Source organism: Carcharodon carcharias, chromosome 2 (assembly GCF_017639515.1).
Source record: "Carcharodon carcharias isolate sCarCar2 chromosome 2, sCarCar2.pri, whole genome shotgun sequence".
NCBI classification, from domain to species: Eukaryota; Metazoa; Chordata; class Chondrichthyes; order Lamniformes; family Lamnidae; genus Carcharodon; species Carcharodon carcharias.
Window position 1 is genome coordinate 75,578,573 of NC_054468.1, and position 17,069 is coordinate 75,595,641.

Genomic DNA, 17,069 nt, shown 5'->3' on the forward strand with positions numbered 1-17,069 from the left:
AAATGGAGTTTTATAAATCAATTCAAATTTAATTTGTGGCTGATATCAGCCAGGCTTCGACTTCTGGTTATTGTTCATTATTTGCAGGTGGAGGGGTATGCCTATGTCATTGTTTATTAGGGATAACAATGGACTCAGCTGTGACCACCAACCCAAAGTCTAATCCCTTTCGCCAACGATGAATAAACATTTATTTTGGGTACCAGGGCAACCAGCTGTATCCAACAAAAAGAGAAGAGAAATAAAGATTGGCGAAAGTTTTACAGCAAAGGTGGAGTTAACAGCCAACTCATACAACCACGTGTATAAGGAATACAAGAATTGAGTGTATAGATTAACAACCATTGCAGCAATAATGCTGGAATCCTGCAAACGTTGAATTTACTGTGGCCAGTTTGAGCACGTTAATCTCAGCTGACACTTCTATGCAATTCAGAACAAGTGTTGCACTGTCAGTGGTGCCATCTTTTGAATGAGATGCTTCAGCAGGGGCCCCAAGTTCATGTGACACTAGCACCGGCTAAAGCTAATGCGTGCTACTTCAGTCCAGACTGCACCTCTTAAAGTCAAGGTGGCTGGCCTAAGATGGTGCAACAGGCACGAGAGTGTCCCCCAAAGATTTTGGATGTTGAGATGAGTCACTGGTGAAGAGATGGACCAGAGGAGAGCGGTTCTCCAGAGAACAACTCAGAAGACAATGGGAGCCAGGGCCATGGTACATTAAAATTTTCAAGATATCCAGGAAAATAGATAGGGTAGATAGAGAGGTCAAGGTCAGTGAATGAAGATTTACATGCAAATCCTACCAACTACACTGCTAGCCTCACATACTGTTCCTGGCTGAGGTGCAGCTAGGAGAAGTTCTCCCTGAAGACCCAGTGTGGTCAGGTCTCCTACTGAAAGCCCCTTTCCCCCTCCCACTGCATACATCTTGTCTTATCTGCTGCCACTGCTCCATCTCCCTTTGATGCTGCGACTCAAGGGGAACTGCAACTGTAGCCCATTACTGGGAGAAAGTGGTGCCACTCACAGGACATCAAAACCACAAAATGCCTTCACAATTTCTAGCACTGCTCCCTGCTGACTTGAATAACTTCTCACAATTGCTCCAATAAGCAAGTACTTCAATAACAGTGCCTCATCGTCCGACTAGACACTTTACAGCCTTCTGGACTTAATATTGAGTTCAACAACGTTAGATCATGAACTCTCTCCTCCATCCCCCACCCCCTTTCCAATACCCCTTTTTCCAATAATTTATAAGTTTTTATATTTTTTTATATTTATATTTTTCTTTTCCCACCTATTTTCATTATTTTTAAATGTATTTCCATCCATTGTTTTATCACTACCTTATAGCCTATTTCGATCCCTTCCCCCCACCCCACCCCCACTAGGGCTATCTGTCACTTGCACGTCCTGCTTTCTACCCTTAATGTCATCATTATCACATTCCTCAGCTAATATCAGCACCGTCAACAACCCTTTGTCCTTTTGTGTATGACATCTTTGGCCATCTCTTCTTTGCCTCCACCTATCACTGGCCCTCTCTCCAGCTCTACCTGTCCCATCCCCCTACAGCCAGGTTATATTCCACCACATTTCTATATTTCTTCATTCTGATGAAGAGTCATATGGACTCAAAATGTTAATTGTGTTCCTCTCCGCAGATGCTGTCAGACCTGCTGAGTTTTTCCAGGTATTTTTGTTTTTATAACAAATAAGAGGTTGGCTGCTAGGTAACAATAGCTGGTAGCCTTGTTTAAATATAGCAAATATATCATCCACCTATCAAAACAATGGAAGGTGTAGGAAGTTAGGCATCATTCCATCGAAGACACGTTTCTCATGGAAACCAACAAAGCTGTTTGTGAGAGTAGATGCCAGTGTTGTAGCTGTGCTGGAACAGCTTGGCTGGGGGTGTGGCAAGTTCTAGAGCACAAGTCTTCAGCACTGTCGCCGGAATATTGTCAGGGTCCATAGCCTTTGCAGTATCCAGTGACTTCAACCATTTCTTGGTATCATGTGGAGTGAATTGAATTAGCTGAAGATTGGCCCCTGTGATGCTGGGGACCTCCGGTGGAGGCTAAGATGGATCATCCAATCGGCACTTTTGGCCGAAGATTTTTGTAAATGCTTCAGCCTTATCCTTTGCACTGACGTTCTGAGTCCTCAATGAACCCGCAGATTCTGTGTATCTAGCAAGATAAGGATGTTTTGCCAATTAACAATAGATGTTTTGCTGATAATTAAAAGCTAGACATGATTCAATCTCACAATTGTTGCTGCAGCATAGTTAAAAGCAAAAGAGAGACTCGGAAACTGAGGACAAAAGAGGAGAAATGTTAGAAAGGAACATAGAGCGCAATGTAATTACTGTAAACATTACTCATTTTAAGATTAACTATTCATGGACCAACTGCAGCTCCAGCTATCCGGATTCTCAGAATTAGGGATATAGAAGAGATGGAACTCCAGTGCAGTTGAACCATTGACAGCACATTGCAACATTGGAAATAAGAGCAGGACTAGGCCATTTGTCCCCTCGAGCCTGTTCCGCCATTCAACTAGATCTTCTACCTCAATGCCATTTTCCTGCATTATCCCCATGGTGTCATTAGCCTCCATAAATCTATCAATTTCTGTTTTGAACATCCTCAATGACTGAGCTTCCACAGCCCTGTGGGGTACAGAATTCCAAAGGTTCACCACCTCCTGAGTGAAGAAATTCCTCCTCATCTGGATTCTAAATGGCCTTCCTCATTCTAAGAAGATGGTGCAAACAGGCTGCAGATGCAGTGTTGATGCGGCTGCTCTTTAGAAACAGGACAATTTGAGAAGAAATACCAGTCACACATTGGGAGTAAACTGCAATATGGTGAATCCTGGGTGGACTTCAGACTCAGGGGTTGGACATTCCTAAAAAGCGGCAGTGTGTGTCTGAAATAGGACACTGAGCCACACAGTAATTGTCGAGTCTGCAAAGTTATTGGTAATTCCCAAACTGCTTGCTTTAGGTTAACGACAGGAAACAGCCAGACAATCAGCTTCGGTTGTTCAATGTTCTTCTTCGGCATTCGGTCCTGACAGTCTTAAATCACAAATTAAGGGTGGAATTTCCCAAGCCCGCTGGTAGTGGGCGTGATAGGTGGCATGAGTAGAAAACATGGCGGGACCCACTTCATGACAATGTGAAGTTAGGTCATGATCCTCTGCTCAGCCCACCGATGACAGGCTGCATTCCCTGCCATCGGTCGGCAGGGAGCTAATTGTAATACATTAGCATATAATTAAAAGGCCATCTCGCCAGGCTCTTGGAACCCTGCTGTATCGTCCATCCACATCAGCGGGAAAGCACATCAACGTGTTTCACAACAGCACACAGGTGACGTGCACTTGGTGGCCTTCACTTTGAGGGAACTGAGGTGAGTGAACAGCAGCATTCTCAGCTCGCCTATTGCTTACAGGCCTCGGGCGGCGGACGTGAGGCTGGGGGAAACTGATGCCTTGCTCTGCAGGCGACTGCTGAGGGGTGGGGGGTGTCTGGGGCCAAGTGCTGGTCAGCCTTGGAGGCGACTGCTGAGTGGGGGGGGTGTCAAGTGCTGCCCTGGTGCTCCATCCCGTGCACAGGTGGGGGGGTGCAGGGTAAGCGAGGGAAGTGGCCATGCATTAGGGACACCTGTATAAACTGAGCATACCTCCGCAACTAAGACAGATCAGGTGCAGCCACAGTGAAATGGTTGGGGTCAGGCTTCTAGTCTGCCCGCCCATGCAAGCATCGCGGAGGCACCGTCGAGGCCTTCCATGCTTGGTTGGCACCATGGGGACTGGGGTGTTTTATCGACCCCCTTAATCACATTTTGATTTGATGTTTGTAAGTTTCCTTTCAATTTTGTCTTTGGCTTTGCAGTTCCCTAATTTAGGGGCTGTGTTTATTTTGTCCCTCATTGTTAATTTAGTTTAATTGTTTGACCCCAAAAGAGTTAATCCTCCCTAACTTTCCTAACCCTGCCGCTATGTCTTGGTGCTCCATGGACATCCAGAGCGGAGGTGGAGGCAGCCTGCTGACTGTGACACCCTGTCTGTGATGAGTTTGGTGGGTGTCCTCTCAAGGGCCGAGACTTGGAGGACCCCGGCCTGCTTTCAGTGTCCTGCTGTGTGGCAGTGGACCCCTGCTCAGCCTGTGAAGCTTGATTTGCAGAGGTCACAGGAAGAGGGGAATCGGATGGGCCAGATACTCTTGGAGTCACCTGGGTGGATGGCCCTGGGGTGTGCAACTGCTGATCCTCCTCTCTATCGGTGCCCGAGGACCCCAGGTTGACTCCATGAGTGGAATGGGTAGCTGGAGTGAGATCGAGCTGCCCAGCATCCAACTCGCTTACACACTGTTGGAGGCCAACTATGGCATCAACGATGGAGTTAAGCCTGCGCATCAGTGCACGAGTGACATCCTGGATCAAGATCTCCATCGCAGCCACCATCCTGCCAGTGTTGACCTCGGTGCGTTGCAATGCCAGCGCTATCACCTTAGCCTGAAGATGGTTGGACTCCTCCATCGTGCCTTGTGATCTGAGGAGCGCAGCGGACATCCCTTCCTGATGATCCCGAGCTTGCCTCTGCAGCTACAGAAACTGGGACATGACCAAGTCCAGAGGCTCATCATCTAACTCAGACTCAGCAATATTCTGGCCTCCAGTAGTTCTCCGAATGCCGGGAACCTGGGAAGTCCCTGCCTTCACCTGCTGTGGATCAGAATGTGCGATGTGCTCACCAGATTGTGATCCTGGGGCTACTCTAAAGCTAGGTCCCACCGAGGTGTGTGTCTCTGCACTGGTGCAAGGTGTGGCTGAGCGCTGTGACAGGACTTAAGGGAGGGTGCCTTCAGATTCCTCTTCAGAGGTTTCTTCAGAGCTTGCTTGGAGGCTCTGGATTGTGGACTCTGTTGGCTGCTTGCCAGATGTGCCTGTGAAAGCAAGGGGAGATAATTAGTTCATGGCAGTGGCCTGTGAAAGAGGACACATCACTCACAGCATGGGTGTTGCACTGCTGTGGCTCTTCACTTGGTAAAGCAGTGCCAACCTCACCGTCAGCACAGGACTGATCCCGGTCATCACCAGCCAGCTGGATGGCTCTGTTTTCAAATTCTGAGAGAACTTTTGATCTCTGGCATCCCTCCACCTGTCTGTGACCTCTCCCTCCTGTTGTGAGCCAGTTTGTCCTGCATGGATAGAGATAGGGAGAGTGTATCATCTGGCCTGGCAGGCATCCTGATAAGTATGCCTGGCCTGTGTGGGTGGTGCGTGGTTCCATGGATGGGATGAGGACAATGAAGGTGTGTGTGAGAGAGTGAATGGTGATGTCCCTTGCACTGGCAGTGAGTGAGGGCCCTGTGGATGTGTGATGGGTTGTGAGTGTGTGAGTTGGGAGTGATGAAAAGAGTTGACTTTCCCTGGTGGAATGGAGGAGATCATTCAACCTTTTGTGGCACTGGGTGGCTGTCCTCCTCTGCAGGGTGTTCGCGCTGACCACCGCTGCCATCGCCTCCCAAGCCGGGTTGATGACATTGCTGCCCATCCTACAGCCAGCACGCGGGTAGAGCACATCTCGGTGGGCCTCCACGGCATCCAGCAGTCACTCAAGGGACCCATCGTTGAAGCAGGGAACTGCAGCCTTTTTGCCTTTGCTGGCTATGTCTCCCGGGCAGCAGTGGTGAGCTGGTGGCAATGAGCATTTTGCTGGTGGCTGCCTTTTAAAGATGCCGGCCGGCATGATGCAACAGCAGGGTGATGGCAGGCGGGCAAGTGAGAGCACGCCCATCATGGAAACGGCGTGTTTCGCGAGAGTGAATATATAATGAGGTGGGCTCGGGAAGATACGGCATGAAAACCCGCCACTTTCGTTTACGGGTAGCACTCCATTTCACCCGCCCGCTACCCGCAATCCTGGGAAAATTCCGCCCTCAATCTTTGAAACATTTTAATATGTGAAGTAGTTTATTTACATTATTGATATTAATTTACGAATAATCCGTCAACACCAACAGTTAACTCCAGGTATAATGAAACAAAAGAGATTTCTGTAAGACATGAATATCAGTTCCACCTTCAACACCTAAAAAGACAATTCATCTTCAAATATATATTTTTTTAAAGTCTCTGACATGTCCAGTGGGTTTGGATGAGAGACAAATGGAAACAGAATCAAGCTCCACCTTAACTGAAAATTTAACAAGAAGACAGGCATTTGATTATTCACCGAAGGCAAGTTTAAGAAGCTACTCATAACAAAGTTCCAGCCCAGTTTCAGTTCATTCAGTTAGAAATGGAAAAATAGGTGAATAGGTGGAGACTGGGAAACAGCCCCTGGACAAGAGAGAACAAGTCCCCTCAAACATGAGCTGGTGAGTTTGAACAGACAGTAATGAATGTGACTGAATTCAGCCTCGCTGTCACTGAGATACTGCTCACTCAGCCATTGACATTCACTGACTCATCAAACTTTCCACAAAGCAGTTGATGGAGAACAACTATTGAAAGGACAGAATCTCAGGAAAATGTTCAGGTGAGTTTTCACATTAAAGTTTCTCTCTTTACTCAGAGGAGGAACTGGAGATTAGAAAAGTGCTTTGATGAAAATATCCCATTGGCATTAAATGACTGTATGGGTCTACACAGAAAAAAAAAATTTCAGGTGAAGGGATAAAAATGAATGTCTACTTTTGAGGTGATGGTCGTTCAAACATGAGGAATTTAAAAACAAGTTGCATTCAAAATAATGTCCACAGCTTGTTGTTCAGTTGTCTACATGGCTACAGGTTAGAGTGAGAAACCCAGCTATCTCCAGCTCTAAATTTACTCTGATTTGTTCAGTTCTGTGTCACAGTTACTTTTAAACTTAGCTGTTAGTAAAATTTATAAATTAGAATTTGAGGTTTGAATGTTCAAATTATTGAACAATATAAAATGTTCATAGAAATAGATCCAGGCAGTTTTTTTTGTTGTTCTTGGAGGTAAGCTGACTAGGTCTGCATTTATTGCCTGTGAGAAGGTGGTGGTGAGCTGCCTTCTTGAACTGTTGCAGTCCATGTTGTGTAGGTACACCCACGATACTGTTAGGGAGGGAGTTCCAGGATTTTGACCAAGCGACAGTGAAGGAATGATGATATAGTTCCAAGTCAGATTGATGAGTGGCTTGGATGGGAACTTGCAGGTGGTGGTGTTCCCATGCGTCTGCTGCCTTATCCTTATAGGTGTTAGAGGTCACAGGTTTTGGAGTTGCTGTTGAAGGAGCCTTTGCTATTTGCTACATTGCATATTTTAGATGGTACACACTGCTGCAATTATGCACCAAAAGTAGAGATGGAAAATGTTTAGGATGTTAGATGGTGTTCTGATCAAGCAGGCTGCTTCTTGAGTGCTGTTGGAGCTGCACTCATCCAGGCAAGTGGATAGTATTCCATCACAGTCCTGACTTGTGCCTTGTAGATGGTAGACAGGTTTTGTGGAAACAACAGAATTCCCATCCACTAGCTGTTCTTGTGGGCACAGTATTCATATAGCTGTCCAATTATGTTTCTGCTCAATGTTGATGTTTGCACCCAAAGATGCAAAGACTAGAAGAGGAATCAAAGCAATGTTTACGTAATGGATAGGTTAACTAGAAAATAAGTTTATTCATCTATCTGCCTCAATAAACTTATTTATTGTTTTGCTATTAGTCAATTAATTTGCTGATTAAAGTCTGAATCAAAATCTTGTATTATAACACTCAAGCTGTTTAAAAGATGAGAAAGATCCTGTTTAAGCATAGATTGAATAAATGAAAAAAATGTTTAAAATTATTCTGTTCATCATCCTGGGTAAATGTTGATACCATCACTTTACAGTAAAATGCGGATCATTTTTCTTGTTAATTTGCTAAATAATATGAATTATTGAACAGCAAAACATACCATTTTAACGTATGACTAATGGCTCCACTTATATTCTGAGCACAACTATTTCATTTCCAGAAATGGATTTATTGCCACATCACTTCCAAAGTCCCTTAAGCATCTGTCCTTGACCCAGTTACCTTCCAACTCTTGACACATGGCCATAGAATCAACTTCAATGGTTGCACTGATAGCATCTCTACCATTTTACTCAACTCGTTATCTGACTCCAACCTTTCAAACTGTCCAAGGTGAATGAGTCACAAATTGTTTTGGTTGAAAATGAAGAACACTGATGCAATTGTTTCCAGCCCCCACCATAATCTCAGTCCCCTCGTCACAGACTCCATTCTTATCCCAACCACTTACTTTGGCTGAACCAAAGCTTCTCCTTCCTGTACACTCCATTTTTGTAACTCTAGCCTGGTGTTCTCCTCTCATCCCTTTCAGCTGTTTTAATCCTTCTCTCTGGAACTCCCTCTCTGCCTCTCCACCTTTAAAGGTTGACTTTGAAAAGATTTTTATGTCCAAACTTTCAGACACCGTCTTTAACCTCTTCCCTTCTTGGCTCAGCATTCCTTTCTTTATTAGCCACAATTAATTAAGTGCTATAGGAATCTGGTTAAAGTTGACATATAAATCTAAGTCACTGTTGATATGTGTCCAGAGCCCTGAGAGCCTGCATCGCAGAGTTAAACCCTATGTGTTGTTATCTGCAATCGCAGCTCTAGCAAAATGGGTCATAATGTGTGGTTGTTGGAACAGGTCTAGGCGTGTTCCAATCATGAAGTCAAACCATTTTGTGTAACATGACACTGTGGGATGTACAATGACCCTGATATAGGAAATATGGAGGCATGACGGTAACCTGATAAAGGTCTTTAAGGTTATGACAGGGCAGACATAAAGAAGGTATTTCCATTTGTGGGGGAGTCCAAAGCCAAGGTTCAGAAATATAAGATAGTCATTAATAAATCCAGTAGAAAATTCTAGAGAAATTACTTGAGTGTGGAACTTGGCACCACAAGGAGTAGTTGAAGCAAATGGAGTAGATGTATTTAAGGAGAAGCTAGACAGATACATGTATGGGAAAGGAATAACAGGTTACCCTGACAGTTTTATATAAAGTGGGGTGAAACAAGGCTCATCTGCTGCATAAACACTGACATAGAGCAGTTATAAATACTATGCACTACAATGTCGTTATTGATCTGCTGTAATGTTACTCACATTTAAGAGGAATTTAAGAGGAAATAAGCCTGTGGTTGGAGGTGGGCATATAGGTAGCAATAGTAGAGTATGCGGGAAGATATAGTGATTTAAATGTTGCACTTCAAGAGCTCCGTATACCTAAGGACCAACCATTCCCACCTCATTCAAAGCAAATATCAATGTAGATCCAATTTTTTTGATTATTCTGGCATGGAAGCTCATCACTAAACTACTCCAAACTCCAAACCAAGCTGCTGAGAAACACATATAGGTACAGTTATTGCTTTCCTGACATGAAGTAAACAGGCTCTTCCCCCACTGGTGTACACTTCATTTACCAAAGTTGAGGAACTTAGATAGAGGTTGCAACTGCCAAGGCACAAGAATTCTCATTTAAGTCGATGGGTACATGTAAACTTTAATAAACTGAAACCAGCTTCCTGCTGCTTCTACAACTAGAATTAACCTTTCTTGAATTGCTGTTGGAGTAGCAGTATATTTCTGGAATTACTTTCCTTCATAAGAACATAAGAAAAAGGGACAGGAGTAGACCATATATCCCATCGAGCCTGCTCCACCGTTACATATGGTCATGGTTAATCTTCAGTTTCAACTGTACTTTCCTATCTGTTCCCCATATCCCTTGGTTCCCTGAGAGACCAAGTTATGTCAATATCAGCCTTACAAATATTCAATGATAGAGCATCCACAATCCTGTGGAGAAGAGAATTCCAAAGATTCACAATCCTTTGATGAAGAAATTTCTCCTCATCTCAGCCCTAAGTAATCATCACTTTATCATGGGACTATTCCCCCAGGTTCTAGACTCCCCAGCCAGGGTGAATAATGTCTCCCTGTCAAGCCCCTTCAGAATCTTGTATGTTTCAATGGGGTCACCTCTCAGTTTTCTAAACTCCAGAGAATATAGACCCAATTTACTCAGCCTCTCACCACAGGACAATCCTCTTATCCTAGGGACCAATCTAGTAAATCTTCATTGTACTGCCTTCAATGCAAGTACAGCCTTCCTTAAATATTCAGTCCCTGAATGAAAATAGAAACTGAAAAAGGAAATTGAACCTCTGGTTTCTAGGGAAACAAAAACAGAAACTGAGATTGGAAATTAAAACTTCTGGAGAAATTGAAACTGTTTGAAACCAGATAACAGGACACAGAGCCTCTGAGCTCTGTTGGTAATCCCAGTAGTGCAGTACAGGCAGGTTGAAGAAGATGGGGGCCAAAAACTCCACGTATCATCTTACTAAAACCCTCTATAATTGGGGCAAGGCTTGGTTATTCTTGTACTCCAATTCTTTTGCAATGAAGGTCTACATACATTTGCTTTCCTAATTGCTTGCATTACGTACATGCTAAATGTCTGTGTCCCTTGCATGAGTATAACCAAGTCCCTCTGAACATCACCATTTACAAATTTCACCTCTTTCAAAAAATATTTTGCTTTTCTTATTGTTACTATTAAGGTGAATAACCTGACACTTTCCCACATTATGTTCCATCTGCCACCTTGTTGCCCATACACCTAACCTATCTATATCTCTTTGCGGACTCTTTTTATGCTTCTTACAGTTTGCATTCCTACCAAGCTTTGTATCATCAGGAAACTTAGATACATTACTCTCTGTCTCTTTATCTAAATCATTAATATGGATTGTAAATGGCTGAGGTCCCAGCACTTCACTAGTCACTGGCTGCTAACTTGAAAATGCCCCATTTATACCTACTCTTTGCTTCTTGTCCAATAAACAATCTTCTACTCGTGCTAATATATATCCCCAACTCCTTGGCCCTATCTTGCATATTAACCTTGATGTGGCACCTTATCAAATGCCTTTTGGAAATTCAACTATACATCATCTGCTGGTTCCCCTTTATCTACCCTAATAGTTATGTCCTCAAATAACATTAATAACTTTGTCAAACATAATTTCCCTTTTGTAAAACCATTATGATGGAATCCATGATTTCAAAGCTTATATTTTTTGAGGCAGTCCCTGACTGAAAATAGAAACTGAAAAAGGAAATTTGACCTCTGGTTTCTAGGGAAACAAAAACAGAAACTGAGATTGGAAATCAAAACTTCTGGAGAAATTGAAACTGATTGAAACCAGATAAAAGGACACAGAGCCATCTGAGCTCTGATGGTAATCCCAGTAGTGCAGTACAGGCAGGTTGAAGAAGATGGGGGCTGGATTGAGGAGCAGAGAATAGGCAAATACACAGTTGCTGCAGCTGTTTCTGTTACTTGAAGATAAAATTAGCAGATCTACACCATCAAGACCATCATAAGCAGAGTTCAGAAGGTCCTGCAGATGTGTGTCATTTTTGGTAAAGACTGTGTCTGTGGAACTTGGAATAAAAACAGGAAATGCTGGAAAAACTCAGCTGTCTGGCAGCATCTGTGGAGACAGAAACAGACCTAACATTTCGAGTTTGTATGAAGTAGAGCCATACAAACTCAAAACATTAACTGTGTTTCTCTTTCCACCGATGCTGCCAGACCTGCTGAGCTTTTACAGCATTTCCTGTTTTCATTTCAGATATCCAGCATCTGCAGTATCTTGCTTTTCCATCTGTGGAACTTGGGTTGATTGTATGCTGCTGTTAGCTGGGAATCAGGTTACATCCTGGAAAAAGAGGAGCTGGAATTTTTTGTGAGAAAGTTGGAGTTTTGATGGGCTTTGAGGCTGAAATTGATTACATATATGCTGAGTGGACTGTTGAGTAAATTCATGAGATCTTTCTTAATTTTATCTGTCATTTAATGCAAAATTAATATTTTATAATCAACTTCAATTTACCTGTTAATTCATGATTAATTTATGTTGATTTTTGGTTTATTACAGTAAAAAAATTGTCTATCAGATTTTAACATTAGGTTCATTTCTATTGCTGAAAAAAGAGACTTATTTTATCAAAACATTTTGTCTTGCACTCGTCAGGACAATTCGCAAGGATTAATATTAACTGTCTTAATCTCCTCACTCTTTTTATCCTCTAGTTTACCCTCTATTGATGGTATATAACTTATGTCTTCCACTGTGATGACAGCCACAAGCTAATTGTTCAATGTCTCTGCCATTTCCTCATTGCCCACAATAATTTCTCCTGTTTCTGCTTCTAAGGCTCCAATGTTTACTTTAACTACTCTCTTCCTTTTTATGTACTTGTAAAAGCTCTTGCAATCTGTTTTTATATTCCTAGTTAGTTTACTCTATTTTAAATTCTCTATTTTTCCTTTTTTATTAACTTTTTGGTGGCCCTTTGCTGATTTCTAATACACTCCCAATCCTCAGACTTACATTGTAAGCCTTTCCTTTAATCTAATACTATCCTTAACCTCCTCAGTAAGCCACGGATGGATCATTCTTACTGAGTTTTTGTTCTTCAATTGAATATTTTTTTGAACATTTTGAATTGTTTCTTTAATTCTTCCCACTGTTTGTTTACCATTATATCTTTTGGACTATTTACCCAATCAGCTTTAGCCAGCTCTCGCCTCATATCTGTGTAATTGAATTTGTTGGAAATTTAAGTTTATTGCTTGTAATTGGAGTATGTTGCTTTCAAACTGAATATGGAATTCAATTGTATTATGATCACTATTTCCCAATGGATCTTTTACTATGAGATTACTAATTAACCCTGCCACATTACACAATTTTGATCTAAAAAAGCTTTATCTCTAGTTGGTCCAACATGTTGCTCCAGGAAAGGGTCATGGAGGCATTCTGCAAACTCATCTTCCAGATCACCTTTACCAATTTGATTGGTCCAGTCTATATGAAGATTAAAGTCATGAACAATTATTACATTTCTTTTGCTACAAACTCCAATAATTTCTTGTTTAATGTTCTGCAAAATGGTATAACTACTATGAATGCCTCTGACAGTAGTTATCTAACACTTGCTGTTTTATCTGATAGTGTTTTCTGACACTTGCTTTTCCTAATACTGATTCTACTCCCTAATCTTCTGAACCAAGACCCTTTCTCACTAATGTCCTTAAGTCATCCATTACTAACAGGGCTACCCCTCCTTCTTCTCTATTCTTTTCAAAACGTTGTGTACTCTGGAATATATATTTCCAAAACTTGGTCACCTTGTAACCATTACTCTGTAATGGCAATTAAATCTAAACCGTTTATCTTTATTTGTGCTACTAGTTCATCTATCTTATTGCGAATGCTTTGCACATTCATATAAAGAGCCTTTAATTCTATTTTTTTTATTACCATTCCCTGCATGGACTCTATTTACTGATGTACTATTAGTGTCAGACTTTCTGCCCCTTCATATCCCATTCTGCTAATCTTTACCAACATTGCTATGCTTTTTTATTATGTCAACTTTTTTCTTTGGATTTTTAATTCTCCCTTCGTTCAAACCCTCCCTCACCTTTGTCAGTTTAAAGCCCTGTCCACAGACATGTTGGACTGTAAAGATATTCACCAGTCTCTTCTCCATAACTGATGTTGTGTGCCAATAGTTGCAAACGCCATTTAGAAGGTGACAACCACAGTGGTGACCTCAACTATGCAGGCCATTATACTGTAGGACCAGATCTCAGGAATGCTCCAATTGGCATTATATAAGTTTGGGAGCCCTAACTGCAGTCATATTAGGCCTCAACTGATTGAATCATATGAAAGGAATTTCAAAGTGTTCTAGACGGTCATTACTCTGTACTCACACAGAAGGATCTTGCAACAGAATGGCAAAAATCAATGCTGCCCTCACTGCAATTGGTAAATAGGTTTCTCTATGGCCAGGGTTTTGTAAAGCTGTTTTATGCACACCTTAATCTCATTCTCCTTGGTGAGTCTGCACCTCCTCATTTACTACTTTTCCATTCATCTTCTATTTCCAAATATATTCCTGACCAATATTTACCTCTCAACCAACATCAAGAATAGCAAATTATCTGTTCATTATAACATTGCTCTTTGTGGGATTTTGCTATGTGCAAATTGGCTCCTACATTTTCCATATTTCCACAGTGGCTAAACTTCAGAAGTAGCCCATTCTTCATTGACTGTAAAGTGCTTTGTGATATCCTGAGATCATGGTAAGTGCTATATAAATGCAAACCTCTCTTTCTTTACTCACATTCAGGTAAGCTAATGCTTCCAGGAGAGTCCCTGCTGAGCATTGCACTTTCTGTCAGGCTTTATTTTTTCCCCTTTTTAGGATAATCCAGTGTTCATGAAGAGAAGAAAAATGTTCATGTTGTGCAGAATAAAATTTTCAGAATCATTGAACGTTAACATCTTCAAATTTACCTCAGGTAATAAATGTTAGTAGTTGCAACCCAGCCTTATGTTTGATGAGAAATTCACAGTTTTGGAGGTAACATTAACTTGAATGAGTATAAACTCCCTATCCATAGAAACATAACCACTTGCTAAGCTTGAAGTACATACTGAATGAAAAGACCAAGGCTTGTGCCCACCCCCCCCATTCCCCTCTACTCCTCCCACAAGCATCCATAGTATTACTGTTGAAGTTCAAACTGCACAAGCCACATAGATTACTAGCCCAGGGAGAAATTCAACCTCCAGTAATAAATGCATCTTTCCAGCTATCACCAAGCACGCCTTGGACTCAGTGGACAGATTACAGAGTCTGCCACAAAGATTTGAGCGATTCTAATCTCCAATCTTGAAGCAAACTCAACCACAAAAAAACCCCGTTACTTTCCATTCCTTTCAACCTCACTAGTCATGAGTTGACAATACATTTTATTTTTCTTAGATTAGCAAATGATGTGTGTAATCTATGCTTTGTTTTCCAATATTCCACTTGTTTATGGTGTATGGAGGAGCCATACTCGCCAGTCCTGATAGCATCATCACTAATGCTACTGCAGGAGAACAGGTCCTGTTCCTTATACAGTACAAAGGCACTGATCAGTATGTTGTAATATTTAGAATGAAATTTCCACTGAACTTTAAGATTTTAACATGGAAATCCACTAATCCGAAGAAGCTGCACATTATCCATCCATTGTATCAACACAGAGTTGCAATCCACAGTGATTTGGTGATGCTGAATGATGTACAGGTTAATGACACAGGAGAATATGAAATACACATTGACAACTATGGGGCAAAACTGAAAAACCATGATCAAAATACTTTCAGGATGCAAGTATTTGGGTAAGTGTTTAGTACTGGAACTTCTGCTAACTTTGAGGATTGCAGCAGCATTTTAACATTATAAAATCAGTTTTTTCATTGAAGCCTGGATGGTCACAATGGAAATTTGTCTTTGATCATTTTACAACAGTTTCTGTGTTAAGTGTATAACTGGACCAAAACCTTCACTTACTGTCAGCAATGCAGTATATACATTTTGTTTCAACTATCATTTACAAGCATACAAAATAGGAGCATAAGTAGGTCATTCGGCCCTCGAGCTAGCTCCACCATTCAATAAGATCATGGCTGATCTGTTTGTGTTTTGATTTCCACATTCCATCTACCCCAGATAGTCTTTGATTCCCTTGCCTAACAAGAATCTACCTACCACTGCCTTAAAAATATTCAGTGACCCCCAACTCCACTGCCTTCTGAGGTAGAGAGTTCCAAAGTCACACAATCCTTAGAGAAAAATGTTCTACTCCTCTCTCTCCTAGAAGGGCGACCCCTAATTTTAAAACAGTTTCCCTTAGTTCTGGACTAAAACACAAGAAGAAACATCCTTTCCACGTCCACCTTGTTAAGGCCATTCAGGATTTTATATACTCAATCAATTCACCCCTCACTTTTCTAAACTCCAGTGGATACAAGCCCAGCCCGTCCAACCTATCCTCATAAGACAATCCGCTAATCCTGCCAGCCAGCCAATTTTCTATCCGGGCTAATATGTCACCCCCTACACCATGAGCTTTTATTTTCGGCAATAGCCATTGAAGTAGCACCTTAACAAATGCTTTCTGGAAATCCAGTACAGTATATCTACAGGCTCCCCTCTATCCACTACACATGTTACTCCTTCAAAGAACACTAATATATTGGTTAAAATGATTTCCCTTTCATAAAACCATGCTGACCCTTCCCAATTACTTTGAGCTTTCCTAAGTGCTCAGCTATGAGCTCTTTAATGATCAGCTCTAACACCTTCCCCACAACAGATGTCAACCTAATTGGCCTATAGTTTCCTGTTTTCTGCCTTCCTCCCTTCTTGAGTTAAGGGGTTATATTTGTTACTTTCCAGTCTGATGGAACCTTTGCAGAATCTAGGGAATTTTGGAAAATTAACACTAACACATGTACTACCTCATTAATCACCTCTTTTAAGACCCGAGGATGAAGTCCATCAGGACCTGGAGACTTGACAGCCCGCAGCTCCATCAGTTTGCTCAGTACTGCTTCCCTAGTGATTGTATTTTCACCAAACTCCTCTCTGCCCTCCTGATTTACAGTTATTCTCCTTTTTAAGTACTGGTAGAAACTCTTGCCACTGTTTGTACATTTCTAACTAGCTTCCTCCCATAATCTAATTTCTTTCTCCTGATTAATCTTTTAGTCATTCTCTGCTATTCTTTATATTCTGACCAATCATCTGACCAGCCACTCATCTTTGCACAGTTCTATGCTTTTTCCTTAAGTTTGATGCTTTCCTTAACTCCTTTAGTTGACCATAGGTGGGTGGGCCCTCCCTTCAGAATTTTTCTTTGTAGCAGGAATATACTTATTCTGAGTATTCTGAAATAATCGCCCTAAATGTCTGCCACTGCTTCTCTATTGATCTATCCCCTAGCCTAGTATCCCAGTTCACCTCAGCTAGTTCAGCTTTCATGCCCACATAGTCGCCCATATTTTAATTTAAAATGCTAATCTTTGACCCACTCTTCTCCCTATCAAACTGGATGTAAAGTTCAATCATATTGTGGTTGTTGCTA